Raw genomic sequence first — 13,227 nt, forward strand, 5'->3', positions numbered from 1 at the left:
CTAACTAATTTGTGTAACTGAAAGCTTCCTCACCTACCTGAGAAATTAAACTTAATCTAGGAGAGCTGGCCAGTCTTTTGCAGAGTAGAACCCAGGAAAAAAGGCACTTCACAGATCCATGTTTGAAAGCATTTATCTTGGTATTTAATGTGTATTTTATAATTGTTATTACAGTTACAAATATTTCACTTTTCTTTGAACATACACAAACAAAATGTGTTTCCAAACAGATTAAACAGATTTCCAAATGGATCAAACAAAATGCAAAGTGTTCTATTGTTTTATTTTTGTCCTTAAAAATTTGATCAATTTGCATGTATTATTAGGGAAAATAAATCACATCAGTTTAATGCAGGTACAAATTATATTATGCTGGTACAGGAATACAAGGAGAGCTTAACGAAACTGAGACTCAAGTCATGTACTCTTTCAGGCTGTTCTGTAAACAAGTCATCTTTTTCTTTTAAAAAAATAAAAAAAACCACTTCTGAAAATGCCAACTGTCACGTTAATTCCCCTACAACCTATTCTGCATCCTCCTGGCTTCCTACCTCTTTCTGCCACCTGCCAAACCATTGGTAATGCTCTTCATCCAAACCTCCAGGTCATCTTCCCTCCAATTCCAGCCGTAGAGTTGGATGAATTTTTGGCTGAGCCACTGAACACGAAGTAACAGCAAACAGGGCAGGCTGGCAGCACATCCAGAGGTGGTAATTCAGCAAAAGTCCTTGCTCCACCTCCTCTGCCTACAGAGTCTCAGTTAGGGAGGAAATTTCTGGAGGAGACACATTTTCAAACACAAGAGGTTGTGTGTGGCTGAGCACATCTCCCATTGACCCGTGTCAGTTCGAAACAGAAGTCATCAGTAAGGTTCAGACCTTCAGCTGGGTAGAGCAATTGCTTGCACTCGTAAGCTCTAAAGCTCCCTGTGAACCATCCTTGGAGGGGGATGAAATATGCCTTCTGTTAATAAGTTCAATGGCTGTTTGCTGATAGCAGCAGAAAGATAACAGTTGTACCTGCCAGACTTTAAGTTTTTATGTGAAAGCATGGAGGAATGAGTGCTTCTCAGCAAAGGATTTATAAAGGATTTATTTATTTATTTTTTTAGCACAGGTAAAACTATTTTTTTTCAATAACTTTAGCTTTGAAAATTGGTGAAAATGTAATATCTGGTATGTAAATTTTCAGGTCAGACATAAGGTTTAGAAGAGCAACTGAAAACAAGTTTTGTAGTAGGAAGTGGGTGTAAGCAGAGGAAACTTGATAAAATGATAATGGCAGGAAACAATTATGTGAGTCTAGGAGATAGTAAATACAATTTCAGGAATCATACAGATACATAAATAAATCAGGTATCTGATGGTTGAAAAGAATCCAAGCAAATGCAAGTTCTTCATCTGCCTTAAATCTGGTGCTCTACTTCTAAATAGAATTAAAAGTGCTAGAGTTTAAAGTCTTTTTTTAAAAATAGTTTCCCAGCTTAGGTGAATTCTTAGCAGGATGGTGCATTTTCACTGAAAGGTGAATAGGTGTCTGCTGAGAGTCACGCAGTTACTCATAACTCAGCAGTAACTTGGACTAAATAGGCCTAATCTTTGCTGTTACACTGTTTAATATCCACATACATTGAAACAGTGTATTCTCTGTGAAAAAAGCATGAAGTAAGTAGAAAGACTGATAATTTTTCAGGCCGCTCACTTTTCCTGAAAGTGGAAATAAATTTCTTGTGCACAAAGCCTCAGAATTTGTAACTGTACATGTAAAGTACTAAATAAGTCATCTACTGTATTATGTCCAAGAGAAACCAAACTATGCCAGAAAGCAACATCAGACCAGCCAGGTCTGGCTATACCTATTTCACAGGTCATTAGTCCTATCCTTTTTGTGTTGTACACTATCGTAGATGACTGCTTAGGCTTGTATTAGGCATGACTACATATACTGACAGAGTCAGTATAGAGAAGGAAATAAAATAGGGTATCTCAGCCTTGGAAGAAATATTCCTAATTGTTTTCCCACCCTGCCCCTGGCAGACAGAGCAGGCAAATAAAAAGAGGGGAAGGTTATGCAAATATTGGCCCGGTCCATGCTGGATTTGCAGTATTTTTCACTGTGTGCTAATTAAGAACTACACGCAACTCAATGCCTTTCATGAGGCTGCATCGCAAGGGCACGCTTGGCTCACCAGGAGCTCAGAGGCCAGCAGTGGTGGTGTGTAGCTCCAGAGGTTCCCTGAGCTGTATGTTGGTAGCTCTTGGCACCAGCTCAGCTGGAGTCCTCTGTTCACTTTGGAGCACCACTCCTCAAGAAAACATTGGCCACTTTGGAAGTGGAGAGGCAGGAGGGCAGTAAAAATGACCAGAGATCCAGAGGACATGCCCTAGGGGGAAAAACTGAAAGGTTTATGTTTGCTGTGCCTAAAGAAGAGCAGCCTGCGGGGGAGCGGATGGGGGACAGACAGTTTTTCAAGCGCAGGTAGCACAGAACAGGCTGTTGCAAAGAGGAGGCCAGTGATCTCTTTTCTGTGCCATAGACAAAGAGAAATGGGTGTGAAGCGAAGAAAAAAAGGTGAGGTAAACACCAGGAAAATCCCTGAAATACACTGCCAGGGGATCTTGTGGAGTCTCCATCACTGGAGGTGTTAGGAATGGCTTTAATAAGCATGAGTGAAGTGTATCTGACTTTATCTCATAGTGGGAGGTGGATTACATATCTTTTCTACCAACCTTATGATTTGGTGATACTGGTGATAATATTGCCCACAGAATTAGTTTCTTAATGAAAGACATGCTTTCTAAATTCGGGTTGGAAAGATCTCTCTGCAGAGTGGGATGTGTTTTGCTGAGGTGCAGAGGCACTTAATCATCATATAATTTCCTTATTTTGAAATGTTCCTTAGGTTAGTGGTGAAGGCATAAACAGCTGCCTTTGCATTTCAGCTCAGATATCATTGTCCTGAAATACTTGGGGACATCACACTGTCAGCTGGCACTTGACAGTCCATCCTAAATTTGAAACACGTAATTGGATTCTTAGGATGAAATCCTAGTTCCCTTTGAAGTCATGAGTTTTTATAGGGGAAAAATTTAATAGTGAGGACAGAGTGGTGTCCACTTGTATGTGCTCAGCTTTACTGTCCTAGGCAGGCCTGTTGTTTTCAGGACGAGGATATAAAGAGTGGGGTTGTAAGAGTGTGTAACCTTTGCTATGGCAAACATGTGGTTGCAGAAGAGAACCTTTGGAGTGCTTGTGTGGGTGAGTGAGAGTTTACAACAGGCATTATGTGAGGCAAATTAATTACTTTTTTCCTTTTTTTTCAGATAATGTCAACAAAACTAATTTACACCATCTGTTCTAAAATAGAGGCAGTCAGTAAAAAAGAAACCCCTATTTTGTCTTTTTAAATTTCATTTGATAAGACTTTAGGCATTCTGTGTTCTCTTTAGTGTAATGTAATTTTTTTCCTTTTTCTGTTTTGGGGGGAGTGGTTCTCCCTCAAAATGTTGGGTTTTGGGTTTTTTTTATTGCCAGTGGCCTCTGATTTGCATTTAGTATTCAGGTAGCTGCATCTGCAAGTTAAATGTTTCTCCAGCTACTGGTTAATCCCTCCTGATGAAATGCATGCAGAGAAGTCTCCAGGTGCTATGAATTGGAATAGTTCCACGGAAAATACTCTGCCTTTGATTATGCCAATATTAATTCAGAGCAAGTTCACTGTTCACAGTTTAGGGTAGATGACAGTCAGAATTTCACCCTCAAAAAGGGATCTCATTGATGTAAAAGCTCAATGTGAATCTCAGAGAATTAAAATCTTTTGCCTCCTGATGTATCGTTGCGTTTCCACATCCAGGTTTCTTTGCAGGCTTTTCTTAACTGTGCGATGACTGTGTAGGAATTGCATGCACGTACCTGAGGCTAGAATAAACCCACAAGGAAGCACAAACCCCAGACTTTAGGACCACCCATATATCAGTTGTTAATAACCTTACAATGTTATTATAGCTAACACTAGAAACATAATTAAATCGGAATGATTTGAAACTGCCATTAGGGGGAAGAGGATGGAGGAAAACAGTTTCATCCTCACAACATCATGTTTTCATTGACCTACTTACAGTAGGGAAGAAAATGTGTCCCTTCCCGTTACAGCAGAATAGGTTTGTTCAGCAGTTTTATAATGCAACTGCGCAAGAGAAGACTGCCTTTCCTAACCACTCCAGGAGGATTTGGAAAGGAGAGTGACGTTATTTCACACACTGAGTACTAAGACATGTAAGTTCCTGTCTAAGCTATAATGTTATTAATCTTATCAATTTGGCAGAAAGTGCTTTATCTGAAAAATAAAAAGGAAAAAAAAAAAGACTTGTATTCAGAGGTGAGAGGAGAAGGGCTGTGCCTGGGCTGCAGCCGTGCAGACGAACCTTTTATGGGCAGTCACATTTCCTCCATCTTCGTCTTCCCTGATGCAAAGTCCCTGCCATCCCCCAGACCCCCTGACTGGCGTCCCTTCACAGGCTGAAGGGAATGGCTGCAGCCTGCTTTCGCTTCAGCAGGAGTTCCCTCACCTGCTTCACATCAGAGAATTACTGAAATGAAAGGGAAGATGTAGAGCCTCTGAAATGGTATGGGATGAAGATGTCTGGGTTACTGGAGCCGTGGGACACGGTGGTGCCCATGGGATAGACACCACATGGAGGGGCTTGGGGTCTAGCCCCCTCCTCAGAACCTGTGCATGTGGTGTTTCACCTTTGTTACTTTATCCCTGGGTTAATAAACTGTCTTCATATGAAAATAAACACCTGCAGCTAGTCCTTTCTAGGCCGCTCAGGTCACATTCCTCCACAAGGTGTTGTTGGTAATTTAATATTGTCAGAAGCATTAGTCACTGCCATAGTACCTTAATAATGCACGGTAGGAGCCAGCTGGTAATTAACAAATTAAAGATATCGTATACATTTTGCCCAAATATTTCATATGTAGCAAAAATAATTAGAAGCAGAGCACTTCAGGTGTTTAAAGCTGTTACATACATTTAAAACGTCTCACCATGTTAGGAAATTATTCATTCTTTTAAAGGTCAGCTAGGCCTAATTTTGCCACTGTCCTCATAAATATGCACGTAAGAGTTGTGAAGTAGGGAGAGAGCCAGAGTCCTGTCTTCTTTAACCCTTTTAATTCTGCCTGTTTAACATGTTCATCCCAACGTCACAGTCTCAGCTGCTCTCTTTTGTGCTTAACTTCATATTAGAAGTGTCTTGAATTGGAAGGTTATGTGCACGTGCGTGTGCGATGCAATCTATTGGAAAGATGAAATCAGCTTGTAATTTAAGTGAAGGAGAGACAAAGCTAACACAAATTGTATTAAACTGCTAAACTGGGAAAGACATGACAGTATGAAAGGAGGTGGCGATGGGTTTCATTATGTAGTGTGAGTAAAATATCCCAGAATGCACAGGCTTGCTTTAACTCACTTGGTGTCTCCTTATTTTATCACCAGATGGTGACCAGCGGTTTCAAATTAAGATGCTCTCAATTACCTGTGCATGATGGTTGAACCATAGTGCACTTTGATATATCTCCCTTCCGTGCTGCTTCAGCCCAGTACTCCTTGATCCTCCTGCAGCCTGACTCCAGGACTCGGCTTTTGAGTATCCCAAGCCTTTGACTCTGCTTTTTCTCTGGGGCAGGATCTGATCTGAGCACTCTGAGGCAGAAGAAGCAGGGAACAGAGCAAGCGATCGGAGGAGCATCATTTCTACGGGTAGGGTGCGGTTAACTGTCTTCGTGGGGAGCACTTGGGTACTGGCAGCGGCTTTGAGAAATATGATTTACGTTTGAAAACTTTCTTCTTGGAGAGAAAAAAATAGTGTTGAAAATGTGAATGGCTGCTTTTTGATACAGAGTGCAAAGTCTTTGCCAGACAGTGACAGAGTTTCTGTTCAAGCTTTGAACTCGTGGTACTGATGCGAGTGGCTGTACAGTGCAATGAAAGGCAGGGAAGAATCTGCCCCATACTACCTTTGCTCTTTGCTACATTTATTCACCTCCACAGTGTTTGACAGAAGAGCACTGGGGATTTCAAAGAATGTGTTTCTGAAGCTTATGAAAGAAAAGGAATTCCATGTGCAATTTCTGTTGAGATTTTTAGTCTCTTAGGGTCAGGCTCAGGCGTTCGGAGTGCTTCTTAAAACCTTTTGGTATTACCGCACAGCGGGTAGAGGTAGAAAGGGGCTATTAAGTTATTCACCCAATGCTGTTAACAATGTACACTTGTTTTATGCACTCTGAATTCTCTTTTGTTGTTGGGGGTGGCTTTTGCTTGGGGGTTTTCTGTTAGTGCTTTGTACTGACTGTTGTCTCAGCAGAAAACCTTCACTGTTTTTACTGTATAACAGTAGAGCATGAAAGCCTGGGCAACACTGGAGTCACATAGCGTGCAGACATGGTGAGAGAGTGACCCTGCTGACCGTACTCGGGATGGGTGAGAGTGGGCATCCGAGAGGGCAGACAGAAATACAGGAACACACCGCCCTTTACATGCGATCCCACAGCAGTGGTGAGAACAGGCCCCCCGTCTCCCAGCCTGGGTGCAAGCAGCATGGCAGTTACTTTTTGCAGTGCTGCCAACAGTCCTGGTCCCTCCTCTGTCCAGACCAGGGAGCCTGTTGAATGCACTGTTCTTCTCTTTTTGCTGGTATTTCTGGATTTTCCCCCAGCACAGCCTGAGGGCAGGGTGTAGCAATGGTCCCACCTGGTTCTGCCTCTGCCACGCCATCGGGTGGTAGCTTGGCATACGCACAGGGACTTGGCAGGGCTCCTGGCATCCACAGCTGACTTGTAGCTGTAGAGCCTCCCCTGTGTATCCCTCCCAGTGACAGAACAGCATTTTCTAGCATTGGAGTTGGTCCCACAGGTAGAGTCTTGCAGGACATCCAAGGATTACAAGGCTCGTCCAACTTTACTACAATCAGCATCAGAGAAAATCTTTCACATTTTCCATCCCCTTGAAGACCTTCATATACACAAACGATCGCACAGACGTCATAACAATTATGTCCTTTTAAACTGCTGTATTAATATTGGTACTAGATATTTTAAATTATTTTTTAGCGTTTGAGTTAATTCAGTTCATGACCTTCACACTTCAGGTTTCTAGGTGCCATTACATCCCACAGAAGACTAGATTTCTGTTGAGGGGAATGAAAATAAATAGCATAACAAAGTGGAAAAAAAAGTTTTCTTTCTTCAATCTGATAGTTCATGTAATTGGGGAAGGTAGGGGGTGTCTTTAATACCTGTCACTCCCCTGCACTGATGCTTTTGAAATATTTGGACACAAGTCATGGCGCTTTCTGTTCACCTGGGAATAAAGGCAGGCATTCAGGCTGAATCTCCTTAGTTTCTACTTTTCTTTTCTCACAATACATTGCAGGTTAGTATTTCTGCAAAGAGGCTATACAGAAATCTCAGAGCAATTTAAGCTGCAAAGATTTCTCTATTCTCTAGCTCATTTTGGCAAAATAAGATCCGTATAGCTCTGGATTAAAGGACCATTGTGATATTTGGATATTGCCTTCAAAGCATTGCATTTCAATACAATTACTCAAAAATAAACTTCGTGTAGGTAAAATGTATTATTTACTGCATTTCTTTTATGCTGAACAAATCTGTAAGTTTTATTCTAGCTGTATAATTTTCTGGAAGAAAACCCTTTAATTCTGATATGTTTTATCTGTGCTCAGTGCCTCAATTGTTTAAGTCAGACTTAGGCTGTCCTCTCCGGTTTTTGTTTTTATTTGGTATTTGGGAAGCAATAAGCTAACCTGTGTGTTCTGTGATCAGTCTGGGTGACCGAGTAATTCCACAAAGACTACTGCTCACGGGCTGATCGCTGCACTTGCAATTTACTTTTACTAAGATAAATGCCAAAGCCCCGCAGCTGAACAATTCGGTTCCGAATGCAGATGGCTAAGCTGGAAACCCATTTATTTTGTAGTTTTTAGCACTGACAAATGAGATTCAGAGTCCCCACCAGGGCTGCATGGGCAGTAGTAGAAGTGCTGCTGGCGCTATGAGGAATTTTGCTTGAACTTGCGTGTGAGCTGCTGGTAGAATTGTTCAGTGCTCTGCTTACTGCATGTTTACAGAAAGTATTTCCTTTTATTCCAAACAACCAAGCAAAATATCATTCCCAAACGCTGCTTCAATGTCTTCCATCAGTAAAGCAAAACAACAGGTGACTTGATCCTGATGTGCCATATGTGGCACATTTTGCAGTTGTTTTGTGCTTCTTGATAATGCCGGGATATGACTTGAGGTCATTCCAGCTGCTCTGGCTGCCTCTCTGCTCACTGAAATAAAGACTGCCTGGTTTAGTCATTACTATTTGCTGAGGCTGCTTTTACATGTGCATTTACATAGGGTCCCAAACACTATGTGTAAAGATCTGTGTTAACATCTTGTAGTGAGAGTTTCCCTGCCGATGGGAACCTAGGCACGTATATGCATATATTTTTGAAGCAAATGGTTATGGTGATACGTGCGAGCTTATCTGCTTAGCCTGTTCATTTGAATGTAGCCTTCCGCGATTAATTGCTCAGATGAAAAATTCAGTCCATCCTGTTTGGAATTACATGTGTTTATTCAGTCCATTGTTAAAGCTGGTGCTGTTATTCATGCACAATTTTTGCTTCCATGTAAGTTTTATTATACTTTGATCTTCTCCTGTAGTACCCGACATACTTTTAAAAACCACTTCTCCAGAAACTGTTATTTCACTGTAATTATAAAAGAACATGCATATGAATCACAAATGAGAATATTACCCAACTAGATGTTCCTAGAAACAGGAGAGCACTTATGTGCAATACAATACATTAATCATTTATAAGGAGTCAGCTATTAAAATGATTTTTTTTAATACTGTACATTGAGTACAAAGATGATGTGAAAAGCCTTTTAACTGAAGATGTTTGTGGGCTTTTGAAACTTTCTTAAGTTTCCATCATCACGCTCTTGTCACAGATTCGAAAAGGAAAAGCTCAAATATACTAGTTTGGGTGACTCCAGGTTAAGGTACCTCTACAGTGTAAGTATATATGTATACATGTGTATATACACATATGTACATATATGTATCTGTACATGTATGGGAACGTATATTTTTGCGCCATTTCTACAAGCTTTTGTCTTTAAGGGAAGTCCACAGTGTGCTTGGTGCTTCTCCATTTCAACAGAACTCCTCATGGGCAAGGGGTTTGGCTGCTTAAACACTTTCACAGTCAGGATCTGTGGTCATTGTAAGCAGATTTCTCAAATGAACAAAACTCATAAATCTAGCTTAGCTATTGTTTCTTCACAAGGCTTTATCGCTGGGTTGGCTTCAGACTTATGTATTTTAAATGTCCCTGGTAACAGAAAAAGAAAGGAAAGGAAAGGAAAGACAGGAAGGGAGAGAGCTTCAAGCAATCTTGTTTCGAATTGCCTGCATGAAGGTGTAGTGTTCTCACTACCCATTTGGACACGTGTCTGCAGATGGCAACGCGAGCTCACCTTTGGCCCTTCCACAGGCTGGTGGGATGTGCTTCAAGGCCAGTCGCAAGCTGCAGAACTCACTTAGGACCACGCTGTGCCCAGTGATGATATACAGGATATAAGCAACTGCAGAAGCTGGAACCAGTTTACAGCTGCCTTGTACCTGGGCAGCTCGGGAAGGAAGGAGAAGTTGGGGTCTGTCTGTGGTGGCCAGTGGAGAATTTCGTTGAGTGGTGCTCATTCATGGTGGAGGTAACAGGGCAGGAGACCTTTGAAGCATTTCTTGGAATTTGAGACTAGCAGGGTCTGGTCTGGCTCCTGCTTTTGGAGCAGGATTACAATTATTAAGAGGCACTCACCACTGGGCAGTGATGCAGAGGACCATTCTGCTTCCCTGGGCATCTCTCCCTCAGCTCCCTTGCTTTGGGGTGAAAATTGGGCAAGGGAAAGGACCTGCTGCAGAACTGCAGTTGTTTTGAAGCAGCTTTACACCACGTGTATGGAGTGGAGGTACAGTCTGGATCTCTTTAAATTCCTGTGTTGATGTAGGCAACAAATTGGAAAAGAGAGGTGGTTTGGGGAATTAATAGCCACGCCTCATAACTTATTTTTTAAATAAAGAGCAGGATTTTCCAAGTATTGCAGAAAGTGGCAAAAGCAGCAGGAGAGAACAGATTTAACGCTTGTAAATAATCTTCTTTTTTAAGTGCTAGTTTGGGCAAAAGAGATTGCAGTTCTCCTAGGAAGAAAAGTGTGTAATGAATAGTTGGTTCCCACCTGTGTCGCTTCCACTCTTCATACTGGAAAATACAGCAGTTGTGATTCTGGTAGCAGTATTTAAAATGACAAGCATATTTAAATCTGAGTTTGTCTAGTGTAACTTTGCTAAAACTATCACGCCAGCATGGTGGTACCATGAGAGCTTTACAATGTAAAACAAATCTTTTTTTGGCTCTGATGCCATCCTGAGCCCCGTTGTGGTGAAAACCCCAAGTGGATCATGCGTTCTGCTTCCAGCTCGATCTCTAGTGATTCTTCTGTTTCTCTGTTTTCCATGACCCCTCTGAGACCAAGGTGCTGCATGTATGTGCCCTTCACAGCCTCTCTGTTTGAGAAATGATGAGAGGGCCGGCATTCCCTCTGTTTTCACCTGGACAGCAGCAATCTTGATGCAAACTGGATGCGTGTGGCTGTGGGGCAGGGCGGAGAGATGGTCTTTGACAGAGACCAAAGTGAAGGTTAGCTTTCCTCGTGGGGTCAAACCCCAAAGGAGATCAGACTCTCTGAGGTAAGGAAAAGACCCAACTTTCTGACACCCTACTGCCCTTTGCCTTAATGGCTTTTTGGGAAAGGACATCCATTCATTCATAAATTCATCAATTTTTCATTCATAAAATAACCCTGTTTCATGCTCTAGAAATACTGGTGGTGGTGGACAGTGCATTGCACGCATATACTTTCCGTAGCTTTAAGTGCAATATTACCATTTGTGTCTTATTTTCAGAGGTGCTGAGCTGCTGTAGCTCTGGATGAAGTCCATGGAAAATGTATGTGGCAAGCACATTATTGAAGCGTAGCTCTCTCTGCCAGGTTTCTCCTGTTTTGCTTCTAACACCAGACCTTAGTACTCGCAATTCAACTGTTTAATAAAGGTGAACTCCTTATCTTTTGTTTCCTATTTATCAAATGTTGTACTTGTAATTTATCCTTGTTTTATGCTGTCATACGCAATTCATGGTCCAGAACAATAGTTCTTCTGACCCTATAGGAAATTGATGGGTAGAACTACTTGGAAAATAATCTCCACTGGAAATCTTATTAAAAGTAAAATTCAACTAGTTATTACAAAGTTGACAGTCCGATTCATTCACCTGTCCAGGGCAGAATGGGAGGTCAACTTAAATTTGAACCCTTGGTAAAGAAGTGCCACTTCATATTAGTGTTAACAGGCAGTCCAAAGATAGGATCACACATTACTAAAGGTAAGAGGTGCAAAAACCCACTTACAAATTTAAAAGCAACATCCTGTACAAGTATGATTATGGAGTAGGACATTGGTATTATAATCTTCCAAATGACAGCTCTATCTGACTGTAATTCATCATGAAGTCAATAGTTTCTGGTGTGCCAGGAGTTCTCTTGGTCTGATGCAAGAACTTTATAGCTTAACTTTATGACCCCAGGAAATTAAATACATTATTGCAGTTCTAAATGAGTCTTTCCCTGCCTGAAGATACTAAAATTTCTGTAATACCCACTATTTATTACACAATGGACACTTAAAAATTCTAAAACTTTGCCTTTTCTTTATAGCTCACACACAACACAACTGCATTGAAGCATCTAAGAACATGTTGCAAGCTACTTGTTTGTCGTTTTTAATTTTGGAGTTAGCAGAAAATAAAAAGTCAAGCTGTTAAACCTCCACCAATTTTCACTTCCTTGGAGTTGTTCTGAGAACTGCAACCTTTTGGGCCCTACGTGTGTCATTGCAGAAACATTTCAAATTCATCCATTGAATCAGGAGAGGTGACTTCAGTGCTGAGAGCTCCTCATAGTCCCACAGATAGATCTGAGGTACAGTACCGACCATGCCGTTGTTGCGTGGCTCTGGAAATGCTTGTTTGCTGCCTCGGAAGAAGGAATTGTTTTGCTCCTCTTTCTCTGAAGGTCGGTTTGTGTGAAACTTGCTCCAGTTTTCTTTTCGACACACAAATAGAATTGCCTGTTGCTTGTCCAGGTATCCTCTTTCTTGCATCTAATCCGAGCACGTATCTGGGGTTTCTTTTTCATCTGCTGAAATACGACTGTGATAATTTTATCTCGACAGCCTGTATGGCTCCACTTGCATTTAAGCGGCAGTCTGACTGGCTGTGGGCTTCAGGCACATGACCTTGGGAGAGGGACAGACTATTCGTGTTGTGAAAGCCTTCTGTATTGGAGTGACGTGTGTGTGCATGTGTCTGATATAACTTTGTAAGGGCATGGCAGACGCAAGAAACTGTCCTTCAGTGTCTGTCACTGCCAAACTGATCAGTTTTTCTGAGCTCATCCAAGTTCAGTTGGCACCTCTGCCTCCTTTTTGCTTCCCTCCTCTCTATTTTTCTGCTTATTATTAGCTCACTGTGGGTACTTGATAATGTAGTCTGTGATAAACAAAACACATAAAGTCCTGACTATGTAATAGGTAGCACCGCCAATTAGGAAAGCTGCTCAGCAGGTCCCATTATAGTACCCTGGTTTTCAGGGGTTTTGTGAAACTTCTAACATTTGAGCTGATATTTTTCAGGCCAGCTGTTTTCCTCAGCCGGCGTATTTTTGGAGTATTTCAGCTTGAGTGATTCAGTAAGACTGACAACAAGGCTAGCATAAAAATAAGGTTTTTTCTTCACCTTAAAAGAAAACCTCCAATATTTTCTTTGGTGTTCTTGTAGTTTGGAAGTTTGGAGCAAGGATGTAGACTTCAGTAGAGCACACAGCTTTTGCACGAGGAGCACTTCTTTTATTTGTCCCTGTGCAAATCTGCCCACGTTTGGCCTATAGAGTAGCCCTGTGGGGAAAACAAATCCAGAGCAGCTTACCTGTGCTGAGAACTGGCAGTGGGTGAAGATCTTTGACAGATCCAGCCCCTCTGCACGTGCTGTAGAGTCTCCGTGCCTGCTCCTGGCACCTGAGTTGTTCCTTAGTCCT

The 13,227-nt window shown here is 41.7% G+C and overlaps 1 protein-coding gene across 10 annotated transcripts in view; it reads left to right on the forward strand.

Annotated features, from left to right (window-relative positions):
* The window catches only part of DTNA (dystrobrevin alpha), a 224,159-nt gene that overhangs the window by 49,602 nt on the left and 161,330 nt on the right, over window positions 1-13,227 (forward strand). For 4 of the 10 annotated variants that reach the window (XM_074576941.1, XM_074576940.1, XM_074576954.1 and 1 more), the window contains exon 2: window positions 5,691-5,764. The exons of the other annotated variants lie outside the window; for them this stretch is intronic. The gene's annotated coding sequence lies outside the window, so the exon portion shown is untranslated. The remainder of the gene's footprint in view (window positions 1-5,690; window positions 5,765-13,227) is intronic. 10 annotated transcript variants of the gene reach the window in all.

The sequence above is a fragment of the Larus michahellis genome, chromosome 2, assembly GCF_964199755.1.
Source record: "Larus michahellis chromosome 2, bLarMic1.1, whole genome shotgun sequence".
In the NCBI taxonomy this organism is placed as follows: domain Eukaryota; kingdom Metazoa; phylum Chordata; class Aves; order Charadriiformes; family Laridae; genus Larus; species Larus michahellis.